At 37.4% G+C, this 16,086-nt stretch overlaps 1 protein-coding gene across 2 annotated transcripts in view; it reads right to left on the bottom strand.

Moving 5' to 3' along the window:
* Positions 1–7,175, bottom strand: part of LOC104612758 (aminomethyltransferase, mitochondrial-like) — a 31,688-nt gene extending 24,513 nt beyond the window's left edge. The window contains exon 1 of one of the 2 annotated variants that reach the window (XM_088902694.1): positions 6,800–7,175. The gene's annotated coding sequence lies outside the window, so the exon portion shown is untranslated. Of the gene's footprint in view, positions 1–6,388 lie in introns of both variants that reach the window. The other variant, XM_010280325.3, reaches the window with a different exon arrangement.
* Positions 7,176–16,086: the final 8,911 nt, after the last annotated feature.

Consider the following 16,086-nt stretch of genomic DNA (forward strand, 5'->3'; position numbering starts at 1 on the left):
CTTAGATGGATGGGATATCAAAGTCAACTTGAACCGAGTGACAACAAACAACCCCTGGAAAGGTATTTTTTTCAACCTTTGATTTATTTGTTCCTTTTATCAAATATAAAGTGGAAATGGAAATATGACTAAATTTTGGAGTGATCTATGATGGGAAGATAGAACACTAGATAGTGCCTTCCCTTTATATTTTCAACCCTTCTCGATCCAAAGAAGCCATAATTTCCTCTTGCCTTACCCCTTCTTCCTTCGGTTTTAACTGGAACCCAAACCTAAGAAGACCCCCTAAGAGAAGTAGAAATAGCTGAGCTCGGAAACTTGTTACATCACCTTAGAGAAGTCTATCTTTCAACAACTACCCCTGACCAAAGAATTTGGTCCCTTAAGCTTGCTCGGAAGTTCACCACAAATTCCTTTTTCAAGGCTTTAGTGTCAAATGATCATGACTCCAAATTTCCCTACAAGAATCTGCGGTGCTCCTAAGTCCCCTCAAAGGTTTTGTGCTTTGTGTAGGGGTCTTGCCTAAAGAAAATAAACACTTGTGACACTTTAGAGAAAGAATTCAATGGCAAGTGGTTCATTCCCCACATGCGTGCCCTTTGTGCCCAAGTGATGGAGAATCAACAGAACACTTTGTTTTACATTGTATTGTAATTAGAAAGATTTGGTACCATTTCCTAAGAATGGTCGAAATCAAATGGGTGTTTCCTAAACAAGTAGTGGATGTAATATGGCAATGGAAAGGTACAGGTCTAGGCACAAGAGGAAAACTGTATTGGAAATTGGTAGTTCAAGCTATTATGTGGGGTGTTTGGGAAGAAAGAAACAATAGGGTATTTGAGAATAAAGCCAAAAGTGTAGAAGACATGATCTCCTCTATTACTTTTCGTTGCAATTTGTGGGCTCTAAATTCTAGAGGATTCTACTTGACTATCTTTGAACGATCAACAAAACCTAAAGGAAATCCTTTTGTCATCCCCAAGACAAGATGCTCCTATACATTGCTATAGAAGGGAAGCAAGGATGAAAAGATTATGTATTGATGGAAGTGCTCAAGGTTCTTCATGTATAGTAGGGGTTGGAAGTATAATTTAGGACAGGGATGGGAACTTATGTTAGGCTTTTAGTGGTCCGATTGGTCCTGCTAACTCTACAAAGGTAGAAATAGTAGCAGCCCTCGCAAGTCTTCGTTGTGCCAAAATGCATGGAATTTCCTCCCTACTTATTAAAGGTGATTCAACAAATACAATAAGATGGCTAAAAGAAAAAGACAGTGGACCATGGAATTTGGCTCATCTTTTGGCAAAAGCTAGAGATATTTTGAACTCAATGCAGGTTAAATTGAACTGGATTAATCTAGGGAACTGAACACTATAGTAGATGGTTTAGCTAAATCTGGTGCTCATAGAGATTGCTTATTTTGTGATAGTGCTCTTCCTTTGTAATCCTTTCTTTTCTCTCTCTCTGGAGTACATCTTCTCATGTACCTCCCTTTTTTTTCAATTAAATCTTAATTACTTTTTGCTAAAAAAAATTGCAGATTAGTACCTTGTACTTTGGGCCTAGTCTTAGTTACTTTAAAATGTACCAATTTAGCACCTAAACTTCCAAAATGTGCCAATTTAGTGCCTACTTTTAGCAGTCTATTAGTTATATTTATCACATGATGACACGTGCAACTTAAAACTTTTGAAAATATCAAAATTACCCTTAGAAATTGTAAATCATCATCTTTTTCCTCAAGAATCAAGATCAAACCAAAGCAATAGATCAATTTTTAACAAATTGCTTTTCTTTGTTGGCTTCTAAGAGATTTGGGTATTTGGATAGTTGATAAGGAAAATTAGATGACAACATTTTTGTCCCTTCACGTGCCACTTAACAGTGATTAACGGTTTTGTACTAAATTGGTACTTTTTGGATGTTTAGGTACCGGATTGACACATTTTGAAGTTCGGGGACCAAAGTGAGACTAGGCCCAAAGTACAGGGTACAAATCTACAAATTTCCTTACTTTTATGACCTGCTCGAAACCCTATATTTTTATATATCATTAAATAAGAAATTACTTAAGGTTGTTAGAGTGTAAATACATATACATTGTGCATTTCGGTCCATGCAAATGCAAAGTTAGATTAGTTTTACATTGACAAATTTACTTTCCTACCATACAACTTGTAGTTTTAATGGATGCAGACGTGAATCCCGATAAAGTAATATACCTTTTTTAACAAAAGCCCACTTTGAATGCAAATTTACTTCTTTTTTTTTCGATGCAAAACTAGATCTCATTTTCGATGTAAACATGCCTTAGAAATTGTGTTTTCTACCATTGTCAATGCATAAATGCATTCTTGCCAAACACTAGCAAAACTAAACCAAAGTGCATATTTACAGTGAATTGACATTTATACTCTATTTGCATTGTTTCCAAACACAATCTAATTGTTTTTTGTATTATTTTTTGTGCCTTTTAAAGAAAGTAAAATCAAGATTAAGTGATATCTAATGTTGGTTAATGGCAAATATTTTATATTTCACCTTATGAAAACTCTAATGCATGACTTACATGGCATAAATCTATTCATCTACTTATAGATTTCACCTTGAGGAATCATATTTTTATTTTAATTTGGTATCTCCTAGATGTGTGGGATCAAACCATTGCTCTAGGAAACCATTTTGATGGTCTTGATTTTTGGGCTGGTGTAGGGGGAGTTAGGATAATGTGAATGTTTTTGTTTTCACATGTTTTCAAAATTGTCGCATTAACAAAAAAATAAAAATATATTCTCTAACCTTAATTTTGTTTTGATAAGTGAAAATAATATAATCATTTCCAAAAATCAATCATGTTTTTGAAATCAAAATTATGTTTTTTAAACAAAGACAAATTTTCTATTCAAAAATATAAACAAAAAACACATATACAATTAAGATCATGTTTTTATGTTTTTGTTTTACAAACCAATTGTTTCCAAACCATCAAGATTTAGTTTTGGAATTGACAACAAGATAAACAATTCACATTGAAGAACACCACCTTAGTAATATTATTTGGATGGTTTGTATTGATTGAAATCTTGGAATACCTTGGATGGTTAAGATTAATCCATTGATCTCAGAAGACCATTTGTCTCTTCATCAAGCTCTCTCTCTCTCTCTCTCTCTCTCTCTCTCTCTCTCTCTCTCTCTCTCTCTCTCAGGAGACCATTGCTAGTCTAAAATGTTGGTATCTTATAGGACATTACAAGAAACATAAGATACCCTAATCTAATATCTCATGGCATTTTGAGATACAAACATTCAAATGGTTAAAAACCCATATTTTATGCATCTATACCTGCCCGTGGATTGACATTAATTCCGAGTTAATACCTACTCAAAATGTACTTTGAGCTTACAATTTCTTGACCCAATGAAGGGATAATTGGGCTTTCGAGTGGCAGTTTTCGACCCAGCCCATTTAATACACCCACCCCATCCATCCAAATCCAACCATTTAAATGGGCGGGTCGAATATGGGTCAATATAAAGGGTGAGGATGGGATGTTTGGTTGGGTTGAGGGTTTGAAAGCCATTTTACCCTACAGCTCTCTCCAGTCTTCACATCCGGCTCCGTCTCTCTGCTGTTTGCAGAGAAGAATACAGAGCTTCAAGTGTGCTCAAAAAGTCCTAACGTACACCATTGATAATCCTTTCCAAGGTTGTATTTGTTTCAATAGAAAGTAGTTAGGAAAACCGCTGATGAATTTATTCAATGTCAAAAGGCAAGGAAATTTTCAAAAAAAAAATAGCTATTCCCTCTCACAGACAAAATGTGTGTGTGAAAATTTTACAAAGAGAAATTTATACAAAATAAGTGGTTGTATTTATTGAGCTCTAAAACGAAAGCCACACACACATAATGATTGAAAATATTTTAATCTCTTACCCTTACTCTTAGAAAAATTTGAAAGCAATAAAGAGAAATGTTCTTTTTCTCTTAAAGTACTAGTGAATAGATCTCCAAGGGAGAAGTTCTACCCAACAAGGGGTATAAGGCAGGGAGACCCTCTATCTCCCTACATTTTTGTCCTATGTAATGAAGCTCTAACAAGTTTGACCCAGGAATTAAAGTGAATAAAAATGCCCAAAATATTCCCATTTTACAGTTTGTGGACGACTACATGATTTTTTTCTAAAGCATCAATTGATGACATACAAAAAATTAAAAATATCCTCCAAAATTATGCTAGGGCTTTTTGGAAAATCCCAAATTTCCATAAATTGGCCATATTCTTTTCAAAAAATATTCATAAGAAAATAATAAAAATCATATCCAAAATATTAAAATTTTCGAAGCAAGAAATAGAGGGAAAGTATCTAGGTGCCCCCATGATAACTGGGAGAGTGACAAAGACAACTGTTAATGAATGCACTCAAACTATAAAAAATAAATTAGAAGGCTGGAGAGGTAGAACCCTATCATTAAGAAGAAGAGTAACCTTGTTTCGAGCGATAATCAGAAGCATGGTTTAATTTCAAATGAGATTATTCCAATTTCCCAAGAACACCCTTATTGACTTAGATAAGCTCCAACGTCGTTTTTTTTTTCTTTGGGTAAGAATCAAGGAGAAACCCCCCTCTGCTTAAAGAAATGGGGCAAGGTAACTATGTCAAAGAAAAATGGGGGTTTGGGTATAATAAAGATGGAATATATTAATAGAGCAAACCTTATGAAAATGGGACAGATAATCATTAAAAATGAGAATAGTCTTTGGGTTGATCTAATAAAAAAGAAATGTCTCAAGGGTATTGAGTTATTCTAAGCCTCCACACCAAAAAAGAGGGGAATTTTGAACCAGGTGGACCATCTAAAGAGAGGCACTGCGTGGAAAATAGGTAATGGGAAGACCTATAGAATCTGGAAAGATAATTGGCTTAGTAGTATTCCTCTTCGCCCCTAAACCAGATGTCAAAATGAAGAAATAAGTGAAAATAATTAAACAATGAGCAAGATCATTAATCCATCTATTAGATCATGGGATATGCACAAAATAAGACACCTTGTCTTTGATGAAACTACTCGAGAAATAGAAGCTAAGATACTCCTTTAGAGGAGAAAGAGGATGAAATGGTATAGGGCTTCAGTCCATATGGAAGCCTCTTAGTCAAGTAAGTCTTTGACTATCTTAATGGGGAGGTTGAAATGAACGATCAAAATTAAGAAACTTCTTAAGAACATTAATAAATTGATTCCCCCCCCCCCCTCCCTTCAAAGAGAAATTAAAATTTTCTTATGGCTGGTTTTATGAAACAAATTACCTACTAGGGAGAGGCTTAATAAAAGAGGTCCCCCCAAATTGACTAAGAATGCCCACTAGGGAGAGACTTAAGAAAAGGGATATCTGTGAACATCCAAATTGAAATTGGGGTTCACTCCATGGCTGAAATGGTATGGAGTCGCCACCCATCGGTAAAAGGAACATGGGAGTGATGGGACTCCTAAGTTCAATAAACAAAACAAGACTCTCATGTGATCCCAAAAGAGGCTATTCTAAGTACTTTACAGGGGAAAGAGGGAAAGTGTTAGGCACCCCTCTCTCATACTCAACATGTAGTACTATTCCCCTAATTTGGTAAAGAAAGAATAAGAATAAAAGAAAACAAAAATCTACAAGATTTCGAGCAACTTTAACCATCAAAAAGGATTGTCATGGTGAGCTTGTTTCCTAAGTGATTCAACCCTCTCATTCTCTTTTTGAGTGAGGGAAACCCATAAAGGAGAAAAGGATTAGGAAACTACATGCATATTCCTTCTTTATCGAAGGTTCCCCTCATTCCTACTAGGCTAATGAGAAAAAAAATCAAAGCACAAGGGAATCAGTCCCCTATGAACCACCTTACTTAGGGCTCACTAAGCACAATCTACACTTACAATTTAGAGCAAAAAAAAAAATGGAGACAAAACATACCGATAAACAAGATAGAAAAAGTAACTTGAACTAGAGTTTAACATAGAGCCGAAATACTATTAAGCATGTATTCTAACATTCAAATAAAAAAGGATTTAATATATATATTCATTTAACTAGACAAATCTGAATTTAGATACAATGAGAGAAGAAATTTCAGCAATGATATATATTCTAATTATGTTAAATAACTAATAAATGACGTAGAATGTTATTCAAATCAGTCAACAAAGTGTTTTAATAATTTCTACTCCAAGTCACCAAGAAATTAACTAAAAAATAACAAACATCATCCAATAAAAAAAATCAATGCTGAAATGAAATTAAAAAAAAAAAACACCTAGAGTATTAAGAAGATTCAAGAAAACAAAAAAAAAATACTAAAATAAAACAAAAATAAAAAATAAAAAAGGATGAGGTGAGGGGATCACCTCTTTGTGGCCTTTTGACATACACTACAAGATAAGTGATTGAAATTGTTGACATCTCTTTTTGAGGTTGAGCTTTACTTGAATCAAATGGGTAGAGGGGATACTTCCCTAAGGTTGCTTTGAGATTTTTCTTTTTTTTTTTTTCTTGGATTGAATGATGATGGGGGATAGGTTCAGCTGGACTCTTGGAAGGGAGAAGGTTCAAGGAAGAAAAATGGTTCTGTTTTGGGGTTAATAGAATTAGGGTTTTGATGGAGCTAGGTTTCGGTTTGGGGTTAAGAAGTATGAAGAAGAGGGTGATGGGTGAGTGAGTGGATTTTAGTTGGGGAAATAGAAGGGTAAAGAGGGATATCAGAGAGAGAAAGAGAGGGACTTGGGTGAGAGAGAGATAGAGGGAAATGGATTCTTTACCTTAGCTGAAAATAGTGAATGGACATGCTCCTTTCCTTTTCCTCTTTCTTCTTCTTTGCCAGAAGAATGGAGATCCCTTTCTATTTTTCTTTTTCCTTTCTTTCTTTTGTTTTGGTTGGGGCATGGAGATTTGATGGTGGCATTTCAGTTGGGGTTTAGGTGAAAGGAGAGGTGGAAGAAGACGATGAGAGGGAGAGTTCGGTGGTGCTGTGTTGGTAGAGGTTGATAGAGATGGAGATGGGTAGGTCCAGTGGTGGAGGAAGAAGGCGGAGAGGAGAGGAGGAAGGTAGAGTTCAGTGGTGAGAGCTTGAGGGAGTGAGGGAGGGAGGAGGAAAGTCTGAGAAAGAATCCCCAAGAAGATCTCCTTCTCTTGGCTGGTTTGGTTTTTTAGTATAGGTTTTTTCTTTTTTTTTTATTGTTAAGTCGAATGGAATAGGGTTGGTTTGGTTAGGTTCAGTTGGGATGGTTTAGTCTAATTAGAACTAAATTAGTTCTAGTCTGATTAGGCTTTAACTGAAAAGGAAAGGGTTAGTTAAGGTTTCTCTTAGGATTTCTTTAAGGCTTGGAAAGGATGGAGGGTTGAGATGTTTTGATGCTAATCTAAGGGTGGAAAGGTTCCTAAAGTTTCCTCTTTTTTTCCTTTTTTTTCTTTTTCCCTTTTTTCTCATTGGCTCCTCCTCCTAAACCGAATTTAATAGGTTAAGGGACAACTCCCCTTCATTTTCTCTCCCTTGTCTCCTTTCCTTTAATGCCTACAAGGAGGGGGGTTTTAAATTTAAAATTTGAATTTGAGGGGTTCACATCCACCCCCCACCCAGCTTTGCCCCCCCAAAACATCTCACGGGTTGTGAGCGCTGCGTGTCCTCTCACACGCGGATTAGAGGGACTCATGTGTGCCCTCCCACACATCTCACGGGACAACCGTTAGCTCCCTCTCGCCCAAAAGGTCATCTTTCACACCTCTCTTTCGAATTTCAGCTCACTTCAACCCTCGACCTTCTGCTCTCAGAACTGAAACCTGGCGGAGATTGCCCCCCCTTTGAGTTCAGCCGGTCGATGTCGACGATCATTTTTTTTTCTCATTTCTCTGGAGTGGGAGTCCCTTTCCAGTTCCCTTGGTCAACGCCGGCAAGTTAGAACTGTTGCAACATCTGCAACTCTGTGCCTCTTCCATTGACCAACAACTCACTTCACAAGAGAAAAATTGTTATGCTTTTAATGACAATTTAAGATTTTGATGGAATCACCCAATTTTATTTAATAAAAAAAATTGCATCAAATTGTACAATTTGATGTTTTCTTTTCCCGAGTAATCTTTGTGGGTTTTTCCAAATCACTCAGCATGTAAATTTTTACTTCTCTTGTTCTTAGGTTGTCATGAAGGATTCTTGTTTCCTCTGCCTCTATGCTCTGTCTCTTTGTCATCGGTCTAAATATTTACAAGTCAATTGTTGCCATCTCCTAGATTAAAGAACAAGGAAGAACTTAATTCATTTCCTGTTGTAGACGAAGCACCAATTCCTCTAGAGCTTGAATCATCCAGACATGCGGGCAAGATTTTTTTGGCTTCATCCATAGTCATCTGAACAGAACATTTCAACCCAAAATCAGTACTTAATTCATTGTATTTGTTTCAAGCATCGAAATATCAAACACATTCCGTTGTACATACCCATGTGGGTTGGACCTTCCGTTGTTTTTTTTATTGCAAAAAAAAAAACAAAAAAACAAGGTAGAAAAATAAGAAAAAAACAAATATGAGAATGGAAGAACTAACAATAAAGAGGGAACTTACCTTCGGTAAATAAATCTTCTGAAATGATTGTCGGCATCGACCAAGGGAACTCGAACGGGGGGAAGCTCCGGCAGATTTCAGTTCGCGCACTCTAGGTCAAGGGTTCAAGTGAAGCTGAGATTTGAGAGAGAGAGAGGACAGAGAGAGAGGAGAGAGATTACTTATTTTGGGCGAAGTAGGAGTTAACGGGACGAGCTAACAGCCGTCCCATTAGCTCCGCATGAGTTAGATGCATTTGCGTGTAGGACACGTGGCACGTTATGAGTCCGTGGAACGTTTTTGGGGGGCAAATCTGTGGGGGGCGGATGCAAAGGGGGGATGGATAGGTGGCAGCTAGGGTTTTGGTGTGTGGAAGTGAGGGTTAGGCCAATCCTAGGGTGGAGAAGCAAGGGGGGCTCAAATCTAGGGTTAGGATTGAGTCTAGGTTTAGTAGGGGCTTTAGGTGATTTTCCAAAATGTGTAGGGTCCAAATTAAAGATGTGTAGGGGGTCTTTGTAATGAAAGGTCAAGTCTACGGGGTATGGTGTACAGGATTCAAGGGTTGAGATTAAAACTCAAGATATTAGGGTTTTTCTCAACCAACAAGATCGCACAAATTGGAATCTTCGTAGATGAAGGGGTAAAATGTGGAATTGTGTAATGAAATTTTCCAAGAGGGTTATAAGGTGTTTGAAAAGGGCAATGATGAAGTTTGATGGCCTCGAGGGTTGTGTTTGAGTAAGAAATCATGATTTGGAGTGTGTTGAGCAATGGGGGTTGTCGAATCAGGATTTTTCTTAATAGAAGGGTAAAATGGTAATTTTGGGTCTAAAATGGAGGTGGGTTTATTCAGGTGTCTAGGAAGCTGATGACGTGGTCTAGGTGTATCAGAGGGTGTACCACAATGCAGGTCTTGAAATGGGAGAGTAGTAGCCAAGGAGAGCCCTCGATTTGGAATATTTATAAATGAGGGGTATAATGGTAATTTTAAGGCTTGGAGTTTAACGGATCGATGATCGAGAGGTTTTGACAGGGTTTGGAGGTGTTCGATGATGTATGATGATGGATATTGAATTTGGGGCATATCGGATGGTCCATTTGGAATCTTTTTAAGCTTACGATAAAATGGTCATTTTAGGGTATGAAATGTGATGGATCATCAATCGTGAGGTTTTGATGGGGTTTGGAGGTGTTAGATGATGTATGATGATGGATCTTGAATTTGAGGCGTATCGGGCGATGAGGATGGTCCATTTGGAATCTTTTTGAGCCAAAGGTAAAATTGGTCATTTTAGGGTCTAAAATGTAATGGATCACCGACCAGGAGGTTTTGATGGGGTTTGGTCGGTTTTGAAGGTCCTAGATGATGTGTTTCGATAAAGATCTTAGATTTGGAGAATAGCGACCAACGTGGATCGTCGACTTGGAATCTTTTGAATGAAGGGTAAAATGAGTATTTTGAGGTCTGATGTTGGGTGGATGGTTGATCAGGAAGTTGATGGAGGTCTCGGGGTCTTGAATGGAGTATCTCGATGAAGATCTCGGATTAGGAGAGTGGTGGCTAATGAAGATCGACGATTTGGAATCTTTGCGTACGAAGGGCAAAACGGGTATTTTGTGGTCTAAAATTGGATGGAAGGTTGATTAGGAAGTTGATGTTGGTTTTAGTATAGTTTGGGGCCTTAGATGAAGTGTTTCGATGAAGATCTTGGATTTTGAAAGTGACGACCAACGATGATCGTCGGTTTGGAATCAATGCATACGAAGGGCAAAATGGGTATTTTGAGGTCTAAAAGTGGATGGATGGTTGATCAGGGATCTGATGGTGGTTTTAGTATAGTTTGAGCGTCTTGGGGGAGCTAGCATGGTGGAGATCTAAGATTTTGAGAGTGGTGGCTAATGAGGATTGTCGATTTGGAATCTTTTTAGATGAAGGGAAAAATGGACATTTTGAGGTCTGAAACTTGGTGTGTGATCAATCAAGTGGTTGTTGAAGATTTTGGAAAGGTTTGAATGTCTCGGGAGAGGTGTTATGGTCGAAATCTAAGATTTTGAGTATAATGAGCAACGAGAGTGGTCGATTTGGAATCTTTGTGTACGAAGGGTAAAATAGACATTTTGTGGTCTGAAATTTGATGGGTGATCAATCAAGTGGTTGTTGAAGATTTTGGGAAGGTTTGAATGTCTTGGGAGGGGTGTCTTGATCGAAATCTATGATTTTGAATGTAATGAACAATGAGAGTGGTCGATTCAGAATCTTTGCGTATGAAGTGCGAAATGGGGATTTTTGGGTCTGAAATATGGGCGGTGGATATCATGGATTATGTGGGGTCTAATGAGAGTGTTTGGTGATTTTAAAGGTGTTGGAATTTATGGAATCTATGTCATTGGTGTTTTGACCAATGAGGGGGCTTGAAATGGAATCTTGGGTTGATGGATCGGTAATTAAGGGAATTTTTAAGTTTGACTTTAGTGGAGTGGCATGGATCTGAATTATGAGGCTGTTGTTAGGGTTTGATCGTATTGGGGACTTGTGGATTGTAGGTTTTTCGTTTGAGAAGTGTCGTAGTGTCAGATGTATTGAAATAGAATCTCTGATTGATGAATGGTAAAATTAAGGAATTTAGGGCTAAAATTTGGTGTGATTGGATGATAAACAGCTTTGCTTCATATGATGGAGTCTGATTGGGTAACAGGTGCGTTGGTGTGGCACAATCGGGACTATCGAAAGGGAATCTTGTGGATTTGACAGTAAACTTGAGGCTATTTGAATTAAAATTTAGTTTCCTACGATTTTAGCATATTTTAAAGATGTTGGTTAGGTCTGATCCGGCATTTGGAGTATGAGAAGTGGGTTAGAGAGGGGACCGGGCAAAAATTGGATGCTTACAATATCTAGATTGACCAAAAATGGTAAGTTTGTGGATTAATTGAGGACGAAACATATCCTGTTCAACTATCCGGTTGTTGCTTTGGTTTGGAGGATTTTAGAAAATCAAATACCCACCCCAACCAAAGAAATACATAACAACATTAGGGACTGGTGGGATGAGATTTGCAACCAAAAGATAGATAGACTAGTTAACATGTACTAGGAAAAATTAAGCTATAGCCTTTGGTACTTAAGGAAACAACAAAATGAAAAAATATTTAAGGGAAGGATTGAAAATCCAATGGATTTAGTTCGGAAAGCCACTGTAAATTGTAATCAATACATTGAATTCCATAAAATGTTGGGTCGAGCAAAGATCAAAAAAAAAAAAATCTATTTGGATCAAATGAATCAATTTTGATGCCTCGAGGAAAGATTATTACTCCTGTGCCTTTGGATGCATAGCAAGGAACCGCTTTGGTGAATCCCTCTTCTTTAAAGTCGGCTATATTGGGCATTCATTCATCATGACAGCAGAGATAAGGGGAGTTTTTGAAGCCCATAAGTTAACCAACTAGCTAAACACTAAGAAGGTCATCATAGAAGGAGATTCAAAGATGATAATTGTGCTGAAAGGTTCAGGTCAAGTTTCATGGCAATGTTAGGTAATGCTCAAAGAATACAAGAAGATAGTAGTAGGGCTTGATTGCAACGTTGCCTTACTTATCGTGAAGGGAACAAAGTTGCAGACTGATAGACGAACGTAAGACATACTAGAGAGTTGCATGGTTTTATATCGAAAGTTTTGCAATTTAACTTTCTTCTTTTCCGACTCTATAGGTTGTGTCTTTTCGCGTTGAGTCTGTTAATCTCCTTTATTTATAAAAAAAAAAACTAAATAAATAAAACATAACCTTGATTAAATTTTCTTCTCTATAGTTTCTGTGTTTTCCTCTTCATTTCCAAACCTAACCTGCACAAATGTACAGTGTCTTAAATTATGTACTATTGACGGGTAGGCTCGCTAACACAAATAATGCGTAGCATCAGAACAATAAGCACTTCTTTCCTTCATGATAATAATTTGCAAAAACTTTTGTTTTTTTTTAAATATATATAATATAACTGCTAACACATCAAAAAAAAAAAAAAACTGCTAGCAAATTCTTACCTATGATCCCTTTTTCTCTTTATTGGAGCGTTCAGTGGTCATATCCCATTTACCATTTTACCAAAAAAAATTCAATATTGAAAACCAAAAAGTACGATTAATATATCTTTTGTTCTAGTTGGAATATTGAGTTTTTTTAAAGGTAAAGAAACTATATTTACTAGGAATAGGAATAATAAAGTTCATTACATCTAGTACCCTGTCTGGGCAATTACCAAAGAAAAAAAGTCCTGAGAGTAACTTTTTGCTAACTGAGCCACTTTATGGGCTGGAATGTTATAGCTCTTATTTACATGAGAAATCCACAAACAAACAGGATGCTATCTTTTGTTTGGTCGTTGACAAAAGCTTACAGCACGACCAATTGATGGAAACTTTGTTCATTAAAGCCCAAATCACTTTCTAACAATGAGCATATCAGAAGATTTCCTTTTAGCAGTTGAATTGCCTGTTGAACTTCCTGCAAGATCGCAAATAATTCAGCTTCTTTAATGGAATTAAGATTAACTCTTCCCCTAACTACACATAGACAGGATAAGTTAGGTGAAACACATATTGCTCCAAATGAAAATTCAGAATTATTGATGGAACCTGCATCAACAAAAATAATACAATCAATATTCTCCTGGGCTCTGAGGGAAAGTCTCCCCTACGAGCCCCTTGAGATAGGGGGAGCCTCTACTGAAATGTTATTTGCATGAATAAGTCATTTATCTTTAAAACATTTTTCATTTCGAGCAAACCAAATGTAATACAAAGCTACTGCATACCAGCTTATTACTCGAGTCATTGTCATTTTATGAGGAAGAGAATTAATTAGCTCACTCATGCATTCCAGCTGTGGGGGAGAAACAAACATTCCCGGATGTCTTTCGTCTTGGAAATTATCTATTCTAAGCTGAATAAATAGAAAGCTTTGGCCCTTACTTAGGCAGGAAAATGAATCCTAATCCAATCTATACTTCAAGCAATCCCTAACCACGCTATGAAAATGCTGAATTTTCCTAAAAAGACCATAAACGAAATCGAGAAAGTTGTGAGAGACTTTTGGTGGTCTAGATCTGAGTCTAACCCTCACCTGGTATGCCTGGGATAGGTTATCCCAACCAAGAAATCTGGGAGGTTTAGGATTCCGGAGAATGAAACTTGTCAGCCAGGTTCTCCTCAAGAAACTTGTTTAGAGATTCCTTAATAAACAACACAACCTCTAGGCCCAAATATGGAAGTCACGATATTTGAGGAATAATAATCTATGCCCTTACTCCATCAACTCTTATGCCTTGTTTACTTGGAAGTCCACCGCTCCAAAGTCGAGAGATTTATTTCATGAAGTAGGCTTCTTAGTTTGTTTAAACTCTGATAAGAAAATTGCTCAAGTCCCTTGGGTGCAATCTAGGGCTGGATTTAAAATGTTAGATCAACCGACCTCTCTTAGTATCTAGGACCTGTTTTTCTCAGAGATCACTTCTGAGTGCTCTTGGAATGTCTCTCTCTTTGAACAACATATTGGCCATCTCCAATGCCAAGACATTGAAAATTCCTTCATTCTTCCCGAGGAGGAAAACTCTAAAGCTTGGGTGTGGACCCCTCATCCATCTGGGAATTTTTCTACTAAACAGGCTTACTCTCTCCTTTTTCCCTCCCACAGCTCTCTTAGTGACAACCTAAATCGCTGCCTTATGTGGGTATGGAGATTCCCGGTAGCTCCTCGTTACCGATTGTTTCTTTGGCGAGTAGTTTAAAATTTCATTTCAATTAAGGGTTAAGTTTTGGATTTGTCCTAGGACATAGACTGTGTTCTTTGTAACAACGGGGAGGAAACTATTAAGCACTTGTTTGTAGTTGGAATATTGAGTTGGGTTTGTGAATGTTGCGGTAGTAAAAATAAACCCAATATTCTTTATCAAAAAATCTTGGGCTTAGGCCTAATATCAACCGAAATAAGGTTAAGGTTGTCAATGGGTTGGGTTTGGGTCTGGACCGATCCAATATGAAATGTTGGGACAATTGGGGATCAAATCAATTTGGATCCAAAAATCTGGACCCAAAATTAAATTGATCGATTCTTGGACAATCAAGTCTGACCCACTTGACTCAATTATAATAAATAAAGGACAAATTTCTTAAACTACCCTTATGTTTTAATTAACTATCTAATTCACTCTTATTGTTTACATATTATCTTAAAGTATTCTTATTATTTCTGATAATTGTCTAAAACCTTCCCTACCATTAATTCTTTATTATAAACTCTATACATGTGACATCCCGTGATTGATATAATTTTTAAAAATCCATAAAATATCCTTTTTATCGTAGTGAGACCGGGAGTGGGAACTCTGTTACGGTCTATTCCCGCTCATGTCTGCACTAGATACAAGCAAAACCCACGAAAACAAAACTTTGGCACCAAACCACTCATACGTACTTTATGGGCTATCTCGGCTACAACGCGGAGGAGACGTGCTTCCGAGACGAGTTCAGGCAGGGTTTGAGAAACGATGTACTGGAAATTATTAATTAAACTGTCAAAGTCGGCGTTGCAGAGAAGTTGGGGCATCCATGATGCCTGCTCTGAGTCTGAGCTCCTCGTTGCAAACAACAACTACGATGATGACCAAAAATGCCACTCTTGCTAATACAACAAGTTCTTCCTCTTTCTTCCCTTACCTTATCTCCCAAGCCCCGACACTCTGAAAGTTCCTCGAAGGCCATCATTTGCAGCGGTTACCAGAGCATCTTCATCTTCTTCTCGTTCTACTATAGTGGCCAAGCTTGAAGGCATCAATTTTGTTTTTTGCTTTTCGACTCGTTCAATACTCGCATTTTCTTGTTCAATTGCTTGCTCTTCTTCAGGCGAGGCAAACAACGATCCTATATAAGAGCAGCAGCTGCTTCTTATCACTGTATAAGAGCATCTCCTCAGACTCTGTAGAGAAAGAAAGCAGAAAAGATAAGCAAAGAATGAATGTAGAGATCAAAAGAGTGTTCTTCTTGATTTGCTGTTTGTTGGTACCTAGGTGTTTTGGATCTTCAAACCGAAGGATCTGCAAGGCTGAAGCTGTTGAATGATTGGGCTTGGCTTGTGGGGAAGTGAGGAAGAAAGCAAGCGAGAGCGAGAAAAATAAGACTGATTTAATCATCTCCCCCTTCAAAGTTAATTACAAGGGTCGATTTTTATTGGATTTTCTTTCTTTGAACGCCTTTCCTTCGTGAGGAGGGACTCATTTATACAATTAGAATGGTGTTTTTCCTAGGTTATTCTTTTTCTCATTGAAGAAGGAGCCAGAGAGGAAGATCGATATAACACTTTCCCTGTTTTACTAAGAGGATTACCATATAAAACTACCCAAAAATGGGCCGGATGCTTCAGTTGGATCTCCTTTAACTTGAACAAAGAAATAATTTGAAGGGCTGCTATTACGGAGAACTCTGGTCTCATCGGCAAGCTGGTTAGGGTAAACTTGACT

Source organism: Nelumbo nucifera, chromosome 1 (genome assembly GCF_055504915.1).
Source record: "Nelumbo nucifera cultivar China Antique chromosome 1, China Antique-T2T, whole genome shotgun sequence".
Taxonomy (NCBI): domain Eukaryota; kingdom Viridiplantae; phylum Streptophyta; class Magnoliopsida; order Proteales; family Nelumbonaceae; genus Nelumbo; species Nelumbo nucifera.